A 13958-nucleotide genomic window follows, 5' to 3' on the forward strand; every position below is an offset into this window, starting at 1 on the left:
TTGAGTAATAGCTAGGATCAGTTACGTATTACTGAAGAGAGAGAAAAGAAGAAAAGAAAAGAAAGAAAAAGAAAGAAAAGAAGAAAGAAGAAAGAAGAAAGAAAGAAAGAAGAGAAGGAGAAAAGAAAGGAAGGAAGAAAGAAAGAAAAGAAAGTGGAGTTTCAACAAGACCAATGAGTGACCAAAGTCACCACCTGGGGTCCTCTGTATCTCAAGGAACCATACCTCAGTAATCTCTGCTGTGCTCCGTCATTGGCTGGGGCAAGGCTGCAGATCTTGGCGTGTATGATGATAGATTTCAGAGCACAGCAGCTGGGGCCATTGGGCAATTGTGCTTCTCACAATAGGAGACCCAAGAGGCTTATTTGTGGTCACCAGAGTCCACCCCATGCACCACATGTACTTCTCCATATAGGTTCAGAGAGCAGCTCCATGGGCCTGTCTTCCTGAATGAAACCTTAGAAAAGGGAAGTGAGTGGCAGAAACTAAAACCCCATGGCTGCACTTGATCTTGGAGCTATCACTGTTACTCCTCCTCTCCCTTCTCCACAATTCATTCTAATTTTACCTGACCCTCAGCTGTCAGTTCAGCAGGCCTTGATGGCCTACCTGATGGTATAATCTAAACCTCATTCCCAAGGGTCCTGGACCCTTGATATTCAAATGCTTTTTTGTGTCGGGAGTATTTCATGTGCTCATTCACAGTTGCCATGGGCAATGGAGTAGGAGGAGGCATCCGAGCAGATCACCTGGGTTCTATATATATTTCCTCTGTTGCTATTTTGTAAAAGCATCCCTGGCCGGGCATAGTGGCTCACACCTTTAATCTAAACCCAGCACTCTGGGAGGCTAAGGAGAGAGGATCGCTTGAGCCCAAGAGTTCAAGACCAGCCCAGGCAACATGGAGAAACCCTATTTCTACAAAAAGTTCAAAAAATTAACTGGGTGTGGTGGCACATGCTTGTAGTCCCAACTACCTGGGAGGCTGAGGTGGGAGGATCACCTGAGCCCCAGAGGTTGAGGTTGCAGTGAGCTGTGATCACACCACTGTACTGCACCCTGGGCAACAGAGTGTGACCCTGTCTCAAAAAACAAAACAAAACAAAACAATAAAGCAAAAAAAAAAAACAGTCCTAGCTCTACCTGCCGGTCAAGGTCAATTACTCCTGCCAGTAATTGACTCCTGGTAGTGTCTCCTTTTCAAACCTGTTGGTCCCTGGGCACAAAGAGGTCAAAGTACCCAGATGGTAGTCATAACTTATAGTTCAATGGGCCTTTTGCTGTGTCCCCTGGAAAAAGCATGTTCCCTTTGGGGACCAGGATCTCCAATCCTACAGAACCCAGAGCTACAGGAATGGGAAGCATAATATCCCAACAGTGGGTCAATGGGAAGTGGGATGGTATCCCATCATTTCAGAGTATTTCCTCCAAGCTGGTGCTTCAGCTATGCCTTCAGAAGGCTGTTCCAGCATTCTGCGAGGCTAGTTGCCTCTGGATGGTGCGGCCTGTGACATGACTATTGGATCCCATCAGCCCACTTCCATACCTCCTTGGGTATCAAATGGGTCCCCTGGTTGAACACTGTAATATGTAGAATTTCATGCCTGTGGATCAGGCATTCTATAAACTGCTGGATATTGGTTCTGGCTGAGACTTTGCAGGCAGAAAAGGCAAACCCATACCCAGAGTAGGTATCTCTCTCTGCAAAGACAAATCAATGACCTTTACAGAACAGAAGGTGTCCATTGTATCTGAATTGCCACAAAGTGACCAATTGGTCTCCTCAAGATGTAGTGCCATATTGAGGGCTCAATATTATCTGTGTTGCTCTCACCCTTACATCCATCCACATGCCTCTAACTCAGGCCTCCTTGTCTCTACTTTCTAGTTCTTTTCCTTCTAGATCCCTCATCAGACAGCCAGACCATTGCATAGCCCAGGAATCTATTGTATTCTTACCATGGGCCACTTCTCCTTCCATACAAAGCAGATGACTGATTGCAGCTTCATTCATTAGAAAGATTTTCCATTTCCACAGTTTTTTGAGACCATCCCTGAAAGTGGCTGCAATGTAGCTATGGCCTATTTTTGCCTTGCATCTATGTACTGAGCCAGCCCATCCATAAACCCAGCTTGAGTCTTTCCCTGCTCCTTCAGCTAGTTGTATGGGACCACCATACAGCCTAGGGTGCAAACTGGGGAGGGATTATGGAGCAACTCTCATACGCGACGGGGAGTTTGGGCCACCTGTTCATGCAGCTCATTTGTGTCCTCTGCTCCCATGAGGGTCTAATTATACTTATAATGAATGAAGTACTGCTGGGCCCATCAGATTTTATTACTTGGTGGGTCCAAAAGAATCCAGCTTATAATTGGCAGTTCTGAACTTGGTGGCATCAAGCAGGAAGTATCCAAGTAAACTTGGGTTCCACACATATTGCCTCTGGGCTTATTGTGTGAAAGCATCCCTGGCTGGGTGCACTGGCTCATGCCTGTAATCCCAGCACTTTGGGAGGCCAAGTTGGGTGGATTGCTTGAGCTCAGGGGGTTCAAGACCAGCCTAGGCAACATGGAAAAACCCTGTCTCTACAAAAAATACAAAAAATTAGCTGAGTGTGGTGGCACACACCTGTAGTCCCAGCTACCTTGGTGCCCAATGACCAAGTTTTCTGTCTCTACCAGGGCACAGTAACAAAGCCAGGAACTATTTTTCAAAAGGTGTATAATTCTCTGCAGTGGATGACATGACATTGTCCCAGAATTCCCAGGGCTTTCGTTGTGATTCTCCCATGGGGCTTGCCATAAGCACCATACTGCATCTTTCCCACTACTCATTCCTTCAACACTGTAGGGTCTGCCAGATCTTATGGTCCAAGCAGTGTGCTGTTTGCTGTGCAGCCGGGAACAACTGCAGAGCCATTTCTTTACTTGTCTTATCTGATCAGTATAATATTGGTGTAACAGATCAGTGTGATGTTCTGTGGGCTGTCCAAGTGATCCAAATCTCTTTAAACTATGAGACAGCAAGAGCGTTAACATAACCCTGATGTAAAACTCTAAATGAATATTGCTGTCCAGCCAGGCGCGGTGGGCTCATGCCTGTAATCCCAGCACTTTGGGAGGCCGAGGTGAGCAGATCACCTGAGGTCAGGAGTTCAAGACCAGCCTGGCCAACATGATGAAACCGCATATCCACAAAAATACAAAAAAAAAAAAAAAAAAAAAAATTAGCTAGGCATGATGGTGGGTGCCTGTAATCCCTGCTACTTGGGAGGCTGAAGTGGGAGAATCACTTGAACCCGGGAGATGGAGGTTGCAGTGAGCCGAGATCACGCCATTGCACTCCAGTCTGGGTAACAGAGCGAGACTCCATCTCAAAAAATAAACATATATTGTTGTCAATACCATGAGAATGAAACTGTTTCTGATCCTCTTTTCTGATTGGAATGGAAAAGAAGGCACTCACTAAATCAATGACACCATACCATATACCTGAGGCCTTACAAATCCGCTCCACCAGTGATACCATTTCTGGTAAAGTCACTGTGTTCAGGCTATTATGGTTCGGTCCATAGTAGTCTACAGACATTCTCCAGAATCAATTCAGCTTCTGCAGAGACCAGACTGATGAATTAAACAGAGATATAGAGATCACCACCTCTGTACCCTTTAGCACTTTAGCAGTGTCATGAATCTCTGTCATTCTTCCCTCTCTCCTGCTCCTAGATGTAACACTGATTTTTAAAAACCTTTTAAAATTAACATACAATAAGCTGTACATATCTAAGTGTAAAATTCAATAAGTCTTGACAATTGTACACAAAACATTACCACAATCAAAATTAGGAACATTCCACCACCTTGAAAAGCTTACTCCTGCTGCTTCATAAGACCTTCCTCTCACCTCAGATCTCCCCATTGCTAGGCAACCATTGATCTGCTTCCTGTCACTGTAGATTAGTTTATATTCTCTTTTTTTTTTTTTGGAGACGGAGTCTCACTCTGTTGCCCAAGCTGGAGTGCAGCAGTGCAATCTTGGCTCACTGCCATCTCCGCTTCCTGGGTTCAAGTGATTCTCCTGCCTCAGCCTCCCGAGTAGCTGGGATTACAGGTGTGCGCCACCATGCCCAACTAATTTTTGTATTTTTAGTAGAGACAGGGTTTCCCCATATTAGCCAGGCTGGTCTCGAACTCCTGACCTCATGATCCACCCGCCTTGGCCTCCCAAAGTGCTGGGATTACAGGCATGAGCCACTGCACCCAGCCAGATTAGTTTACCTTTTCTAGTTTTATATAAATGTGATTGCTCAGTACATACTGACATTGTATGGCTTCTTTCTTCATAATTGTTTTGAGATTCATCCACACTGTCCTATGTATCAATAGTTTGTTCCATTTTATTGTTGACTAGTATTCCACTGTATATATAGACCACAATGTTTATCCATTCACCTACTAATGGTCATTTGAGTTATTTCCAGTTTTTGGCTATTACACATAAGACTGCCAAGAACATGCATGTACAAGTCTTTGTATGGACATATGTTGTAATTTATTTTGGTAAATAACTAAGAACAGAGTAATTGGGTCATATGTTAGTTGTACGTTTAACTTCAAAGAAACTGTCAGCCAGGTGCGGTTGCTCACACCTGTAATCCCAGCACTTTGGGAAGCTGAGACAGGCAGATCACCCTGAGGGCAGGAGTTTGAGACCAGCCTGGTCAACATGGTGAAACCCTGTCTCTACTAAAAATACAGAAAATTAGCCGGCCGTGGTGATGGGCACCTGTAGTCCCAGATACTCAGGTGGTTGAGACAGGAGAATTGCTTGAAACCGGGAGGCGGAAGTTGTGGTGAACCGAGATCATGCCACTGTACTCCAGCCTGGGTGACAGAGTGAGACTCCATCTCAAAAAAAAAAAAGAAAGAAAGAAAGAAAGAGAGAAACTGCCAAACTAGTTTCCAAAGTGGTAAAACAACTTCATATTTCCAGCACCAGTGTATGAACATTCCGATTGATCTCCATTCTCATCAACACAGAATATGGTCAGTCTTTTCAATTTTAGCCATTTACAAGACTAATGACATTGGGCATATTTTCAGGTACTTATTTGCCATCTGAAAAGAGTCTTCAAATTTTTTGCCTTTTTTTTTTTTTAAAGGAGTCTCCCTCTGTCACCCAGGCTGGAGTGCAGTGGCACGATCTTGGCTCACTGCAACCTCCACCAGGTGCAAGCAATTCTCCTGCCTCAGCCTCCCGAGTAGCTGGGGTTACAGGTGCGTGCTACCACACCTAGCTAATTTTTTTTTGTATTTTTAGTAGAGATGGAGTTTCACCGTGCTGGCCAGGTGATCTCGAACTCTTGACCTAAGTGATCCATCTGCCTCGGCCTCCCAAAGTGCTAGGGTTACAGGCTTGAGCTACCACGCCTGGTCTTTTTTGCCAATTTTTTTTATTGGGTTATGTTCTTATCATTGTGTTTTGAATTCTTTTTAAAATATTGATTGATTGATTGATTGAGATCGGGGCCTTGCTATGTTGCCCAGGCTGGTATCAAACTCCTGGACTCAAGCGATCCTTTCACCTTGGCCTCCAAACGTGGGCCAGTGTGCCCGGCCTTTTTTTGTTATTTTTATTTTTTATTATTTTTTATTTTTTTTGAGACAGCGTCTCATTCTGTCACCTAGGCTAGAGTGCAGCGGTGTGATCTTGGCTCACTGCAACTTCTGCCTCCCGCGTTCAAGTGATTCTCCTGCCTCAGCCTCCCGAGTATCTGGGATTATAGGCACCCACCACCACAACCAACTAATTTTTGTATTTTTGGTAGAGATGGAGTTTCTCCATGTTGACCAGGCTGGTCTCAAACTCCTGACCTCAGGTGATCCACCCGCCTCGGCCTCCCAAAGTGCTAGGATTATAGGTGTGAGCCATCACACCTGGTCTTATTTTTATATTTAATAGAGATAGGACCTTGTTTTTTTGTCCAGGCTGGTCTCAAACTCCTGGGTTCAAGTGATGCTCACACCTCAGCTTCCCAAAGTGTTGGGATTGTAGGCATGAGCCACTGCGCCTGGCCAAGAGTTCTTTATTTGTTATATAAGACTGTTCTGCAGTGAGCAGCTATATGCAAACCTACCCCGAAGGCTGAAGGAGCTGAGAGACTGAAGGAATAAAAGCTGACAAATCTAGTTTCTCAAAAGGTAACATTTAATAGTGACTCACAAACAGAAGACATTTCTCAGACAGCCATGGGGTGGTGGATCTCTGCATCCACCCTACAGAAAATAGCTATAGCAAGCTATTTTGGTAAACTCGAGCAGTTGGTCAATGTCTCACAACATCTCACCTAAGTTAGGTAAGCATCTTGATTAGGGGTTATCTATGCTGCAGGTAGTCTGACCTCTGCATAACAGACTTGCCTTGGCTGAGCATTCAAAGATCACTGGATCTCCGCTCTTTTTTTTTTTTTTTTTTTTTTTTTAAAAAGACATTTCGCTCTTGTTGCCCAGGGTGAAGTGCAATGGTATAATCTCGGCTCACCACAACCTCCACCTCCCGGGTTCAAGTGATTCTCCTGCCTCAGCCTCCCGAATAGCTGGGATTACAGGCATGTGCCACCACGCCCAGATAATTTTGTATTTTTAGTAGAGATGGGGTTTCACCGTGTTGGTCAGACTGGTCTCAAACTCCAGACCTCAGGATCTCTGCTCTTCTAATAGTTAACCTTCAGTCTGCTGCTCAGCTATATCTGCTTTTCCACTGCAGGAAATAAAAAGTCTACTTTGTAAGATAACATAGAGGCCCTCCAGCTTTCACAATTAGCCACTAACTGCTTGTTAACAATCCCTGGTCTCTCATTATCCCTCTGTAAGGCATTCACACAACTTGGCAATAACCAACCAACTCTCTTGTCTTTGTAAGCATTGTTCATCCTCTGCCCCAAATCTTCCAAATACCTCAGTTAGTGCACCTGCCACAGCACTTCCCTCCACTGGGATGTCTTCCTTGGTCACCCCTGGTGATTTTTTTTTTTTTTTTAGACAGGGTCTCACTCTGTTACCCAGGCTGGAGTCTAGTGGTGTGATCACAGCTAACTGCAGCCTCTACCTCCCAGACTCAAGCCATCTTCCCACTTTAGCCTCTTGAATAGATGGGACTACAAGTGTGTCCCACCATACCCAGCTAATAATTTTTTTTTTTTTTTTTTGAGATGGAGTCTTGCACTGTCGCCCAGGCTGGAGTGCAGTGGTGCGATCTCGGCTCACTGCAAGCTCCGCCTCCCGGGTTCACGCCATTCTCCTGCCTCAGCCTCCTGAGTAGCTGGGACCACAGGCGCCTGCCACCACGCCCGGCTAATTTTTTTTGTATTTTTAGTAGAGACAGGGTTTCACCGTGGTCTTGATCTCCTGACCTTGTGATCCGCCCGCCTCAGCCTCCGAAAGTGCTGGGATTACAGGCGTGAGCCACCATGCCCGGCCTTTTTTTTTTCTTTTTGAGACAGAGTCTCGCTCTGTTGCTCAGGGTGGAGTGCAGTGGCACAATGTCAACTCACTGCAACTCTGCTTCCCGGCTTCAAGCGATTCTCCTGTCTCAGCCTCCCAAGGAGCTGGGACTACAGGCACCTGCCACCACGCCCAGCTAATTTTTGTATTTTAGTAGTGACAGGGTTTCACCATATTGGCCAGGCCGGTTTCGAACTCCTGACCTTATGATCCGCCCGCCTTGGCCTCCCAAAGTGTTGGGATTACAGGCGTGAGCCACTGCGCCCAGCCCCAGCTAATTTTTTTATTTGCTAATTTTAAAATGTTTTAGAGGTGAAGGTCTCATTATGTTGTCCAGGCTGATCTCCAACTTCTGGACTCAGGCAACCGTCCAACCTCAGCCTCCCAAAGCGCTAGGATTAAAGGCATGAGCCACCGCACACAGCCCTACCATTGGTGAACTCTTCAGCAGTTGTGCTGCCACCTTGTGGACACACTCTGCCCCACTTATCAATTAGGCTGGCACCCTCTCCGCTTTTGAAGCAGTTGAGGGAGCTGGTCCCTCATCAGTAAGGATAAAAATTATTTGAATAAACAATTAACAAGCATGGACTTCTGGAAGTCAGTAGAACCCTGCACCCAAGGAATCTTGAGTATTCACTAGGTACCAGTTGCTTTATGTGAATTACCTCACTCTTTCACTGAAATGTGGCTTCTGTGACTGAGGAACTTAATTATTTGAAATTAATAATAAAAAAAGATAGAGATGAGGTCTCACCATGTTGCCCAGGCTGGTCTCAAACTCCTTAGCTCAAGCAATCCTCCCACCTTGGCCTCCCAAAGTGCTAACATTACAGGTACAAGCCACTGCTCCTGGCTTGACATTATTTTAAGTTTAAATAATCTGTAGCCATAAAAAAGAATGAGTTCCTGTTCTTTGCAGGGACATGAATGAAGCTAGAAGCCATCATTCTCAGCAAACTAACACAGGAACAGAAAACCAAACACCACACGTTTTCACTCATAAGTGGGAGTTGAACAATGAGAACACATGGACACAGAGAGGGGAACATCACAAACCGGCAAGAAGAGGGAGCGCATTAGGACAAATACCTAACGCATGCAGGGCTTAAAACCCAGATGATGGGTTGACAAGTCCAGCAAACCACCATAGCACACGTGTGCCTATGTAACAAACCTGCACGTTCTGCACATGCATCCCAGAACTTAGAGGAAAAAAGTCACTAATTGGCTGAGCATGGTAGCTCATGTCTGTAATCCCAGCACTTTGGGAGGCCGAGGTGGCAGACTATTTGAGGTCAGGAGTTTGGGACCAGCCTGGCCAACATGGTGAAATCCCATCTTTACTAAAAATACAAAAATTAGCCAGGGCTTGGAGGTGCATGCTGGTAATACCAGCTACTTGGGAGGCTGAGGCAGGAAGATTGCTTGAACCCAGGAGGTGGAGGTTGCAGTGAGCCAAAATTGCACCACCGCACTCCAGCCTGGGGGACAGAGGGAGACTCTGTCTCAAAATAAATAAATAAATAAATAGTCACCCTGTAATCCCAGCACTTTGGGAGGCCGAGATGGGTGGATCACGAGGTCAGGAGGTCGAGACCATCCTGGCTAACACGGTGAAACCCGTCTCTACTAAAATACAAAAACTAGCGGGCGGTGGCCCGAGCCTGTAGTCCAGCTACTTTCCGGGAGGCTAGAGGCAGGCAGAGATAAGTAAACCCAGAGGCTTGCAGTGGTGAGCTGAGATCTGGCCACTGGCTCCAGCCTGAGGCGACAGAGCAAGACTCTGTCTCAAAAAAAAAAAAAATAGTCACAAGTGGCTGGTGGTGACCCTATTGGATTACACAGGTCTAGAGACTGCATTCTTCATGATTAAAACCCTAGTAACAATCTGCACACCTTGATTTTTCCAGTACTTTATGGTTTCCAAAGTATTTTGCTCCACTTCTGTCTTGTGATCCTTATAATACGCTATGGGGAAATGGAAGCTTAGAAAAGTGAAGGGACTTGTTCAAAGCTTCACAGCTGCAAGGCCATGCACCTGCCTGCCCAGCTCCTGGTCACCTCACTGCATTGCACAGCCTGGGCACATCATGTTATATTTCTCTAAACTCATCCAAGTAAATGTTCACACATTCACCTCTGATGCACCCTTCCTTCCCTGTTTGCAGAAACCTCTCTTGGAACGTTGGGAGTGGTGAATGCTTCCTAGTAAGAAGAGTACATTCCAGGAAGAATGACATTTCTGTTCTCACATCCCTTGAAGCTCAGATCCTTCCTCTATCTTGGCCTTTCCACAACTTCGCTTGATTCCACGGTGCAATTTGATTATACAAACAAAAATAGTATCTTTTGATTTGCAATTCACTAAGAACCCAAGAAACAATGGTTCTATACATACTCCCTCTTAAAAGAACTTTCTACTCAGTATCTACTCCAACACTATTTCTTGAGTTCTTACTTTGTGCCCAGCACTGTGCTAGATGCCTAAAAAACACTACAGGCATTTTTTTATTATTTGAGTATAATTTTACCCATTTCACATACAAAAGGAATCAGACCTTGTCCAAAGTCAGCATTTCTTGTTTTTTGAGATGGCGTCTGGCTCTGTCGCCCAGGCTGGAGTGCAGCGGGGCGATATCGGCTCACTGCAAGCTCCGCCTCCCGGGTTCATGCCATTCTCCTGCCTCAGCTTCCCGAGTGCCTGGGACTACAGGCGCCCGCCACCACGCCTGGCTAATTTTTGCATTTTTAGTAGAGACGGAGTTTCACCCTGTTAGCCAGGATGGTCTTGATCTTGTGACCTCTTGATCCGCCCGCCTCGGCCTCCCAAAGTGCTGGGATTACAGGCGTGAGCCACCATGCCTGGCTGACAAAATCATTTTTAAATAAAGAACATGAAGCCACAGTGAGCTAGGATTGTACCATTGTACTCTAGCTTAGGTGACAGAGTGAGACTGTCTCAAACAAACAAACAAAAAACTTTGTCTTTTTTATAATTTTTAAAATTAAAATAATCTCATTTTGGCACATTTTATATATAGAATTATATATTAACAAGACGTTTTATTTTTAGTAACCTTAAATTTTAGTGAAAACCTAGGAAGTAAAAAATCCTTTTTAAAAATTAAAAAAAATACATTTTTCACATTCTCAAATGAGTATGCAAAGAAATCTTGAATTGTTTGTGACATATTAGTATTTTATAGACGAGAACCACTGTATAATTATAAACATGCTTTTGTAACTTTCGTTTTTTGTTTTTTGTTTTTTGTTTTTGAGATGGAGTCTCACTCTGTAGCCCAAGCAGGCTGGAGTGCAGTGGCGCAATCTCGGCTCACTGCAACATCCACCCCTCGGGCTCAAGCACCACAGCCTCCCAAGTAGCTGGGACTACAGGCGTGCGCCACCACGTCTGGCTAATTTTTCGCATTTTAGTAGAGATGGAGTTTCACCATTTTGCCCAGGGTGGTCTCAAACTCCTGAGATCAGGCTACTTGCCTGCCTCTGCCTCCCAAAGTGCTGGGATTACAGGTGTGAGACACCTAGCCTGGCCCTGTAATATATTTTTTAAATTGAAAATGACCCAGATATTTAATGAGTATTTATTTAACATAATTTTAAGATTTTAAATTACATGACAATTGTATTTATAAGCATTTATCTTATATTTATTTATTTTTGTTTTCATTTTGCTTTGTTTTGTTTTGAGATGGAGTTTCGCTCTTGTTGCCCAGGCTGGAGTGCAATGGCACGATCTCAGCTCACTGCAACCTCCACCTCCCAGGTTCAAGCGATTCTCCTGCCTCAGCCTCCTGAGTAGCTGGGATTACAGGCATGTGCCACCACGCCTGGCTAATTTTTGTGTTTTTAGTAGAGACGGGGTTTCTCCATGTTGGTCAGGCTGGTCTCGATGTCCCAACCTCAGGTGATCTGCCCATCTCAGCCTCCCAAAGTGCTGGGATTACAGGCGTGAGCTACTGCGCCTAGCCTATATTTATTTTTAACATTTACTTAGACTAGTTATGAGAACTGAATATTAGACAAAGGTAGTCATTATTTGAAATTTTTTTTGTTAATTATTTTTACAGCCTGTGACTATCAGATGTTCACCTAACAGTCTTAAATACATAGCTATTTCGTTGATAACTCGGAAGATTTAGCTGTTTTCTGTTAAACTAGTTATATTAAATAAGTCATATTTATCAAAACAATCACACAAACAAAGGTCATTTTGGTTTTGGCTGGGTTTATAGTTTTATAATCTTTAGGCTAAACCCTGACACCCTTAAAATATCTAGCAGAGACACAGGTAAAACTTTGACCAGTAAACCAAGGCAAAAATGTATGTTGACAATTTTGAAGACATTTTTATTTTACCAATAATTTAAAAAAACAGTTTATTTATTAAAGATTTACTTAAGTCAGTCCAGGCGCTGTGGCTCATGCCTGTAATCCCAGCACTTTGGGACGCTGAGGCAGGTGGATTACTTGAGGTCAGTTTGAGACCAGCCTGGCCAACATAGTGAAATCTTGTCTCTACTAAAAAAACAAAAATTAGCTGGGCCTGGTGGCACGCGCCTGTAATCCCAGTTACTCAGGAGGCCGAGGCAGGAGAATCGCTTGAACCCAGGAGGCAGAGGTTGCAGGGAGCCGAGATTGCACCACTGCACTCTAGCCTGGATGACAGAGCAAGAGCCCGCCTCAAAAAAAAAAAAAAAAAAAAAGATTTACTTGTCACATGAACTTGAAAAACATATTTGGGCTTAATTTATGGGTATTTATTTATAAGTCACTTTGGTACCATGTAGACACGATATATAACATATGTAAACACATCTAAACACATATATACACATAAATAAAACTCTTATAGCCTTAGGCCGGTCGTGGTAGTTCATGCCTGTAATCCTAACACTTCGGGAGGCCGAGGTGGGGGGATCACTTGAGGTCAGGAGTTCAATACCAGCCTGGCCAACATGGCAAAACCCTACCTCTACTAAAAATACAAAAATGAGCCAGGCGTGGTGGCAAACACTTTTAATCCTAGCTACTCAGGAAGCTGAGGCATGAGAATCACTTGAACCTGGGAGGCGGAGGTTGCAGTGAGCAGAGATTGCACCACTGCACTCCAGCCTGGTAGACAGAGTGGAAAAAAAAAAAAAAAAAAGGTCTTACAGGTTTTACCTTAGAACTCTAGTCATGGGATTAGTACTACAGAGACACTAGTTTATAAAAGATGGTTAGGTCCAAATTATTTTTGACAAAACTGGAACTTGTTTACATGGCTCAACTTTATTTGTCCCAATAGGTAATCTTTTTTTTTTTTTTTTGAGACAGAGTCTCATTCTGTTGCCAAGGCTAGAGCGCAGTGGGGCAATCTCGGCTCACTGCAACCTCTGCCTCCCAGGTTCAAGTGATTCTCTCTTGTCTCAGCCTCCCAAGTAGCTGGGATTACAAGTGCCTGCCACCACGTCTGGCTAATTTTCGTTTTTTTGTTTTTTTGATTTGAGTCTCATTGTCAGCTTTAGGGTTGGAGTGTGAGGGGATCTCAGTTTCACTGCAGCTCCTCGTTTCTCCCGGTTCAGGCCATTCTTCTGCCTCAGCCTCCTGCTGGTCGGACTACAGCCTCTACCATGCCCTCCTAATTTTTGTATTTTTTTTGAGACGGAGTCTGGCTCTGTTGCCCAGGCTGGAGTGCAGTGGCCGGATCTCAGCTCACTGCAAGCCTTCCCAGGTTCACGCTTTATTCTTCCCTGCCTCTTAGCCTCCTGAGTAGGCTGGAGCAGGCGCCCGCCACCTCACTTCAAGCACTTTTTATTTGTGAGATAGGCTTCACCAAGGCCAGGATGGTCTCTGACCTCCTGGAACTCTGGATCCGCCTTTGCCCTCGGGCCCTCCCAGTGCTGCTGGGATTACAGGTTTGGTTTCACCTACCGCCCTCCTTTTGTACTTTAGAAGAGAGAGGGTTTTACTGCAGCATGCAGGATGGTCTTTGATCTCCTGATCTTCCTGATCTACCTCCGCTTCTGCCTCCCAAAGTGCTGGAATTACAGGCGGAGCTTACTGTGCCCGCCCCCACAGGTAATCTAATGGAGGCTGTGAACCAAATTTTTGGGTAGTTTCCATGGCAGTTTGATTTTTTTTTTTTTTTTTTTTTTTTTTTTGAGACGGAGTCTCGCTGTGTCGCCCAGGCTGCAGTGCAGTGGTGTAATCTCAGCTCACTGCAAGCTCCGCCTCCTAGGTTCACGCCATTCTCCTGCCTCAGCCTCCCAAGTAGCTGGGACTACAGGTGCCCACCACCACGCCCAGCTAATTTTTTTTTTGTATTTTTAGTAGAGACGGGGTTTCCCTGTGTTAGCCAGGATGGTCTCTATCTCCTGACCTTGTGATCTGCCTGCCTCGGCCTCCCAAAGTGCTGGGATTACAGGCGTGAGCCACCGCACCCGGCTGGC

This window comes from Papio anubis, chromosome 16 (genome assembly GCF_008728515.1).
Source record: "Papio anubis isolate 15944 chromosome 16, Panubis1.0, whole genome shotgun sequence".
In the NCBI taxonomy this organism is placed as follows: domain Eukaryota; kingdom Metazoa; phylum Chordata; class Mammalia; order Primates; family Cercopithecidae; genus Papio; species Papio anubis.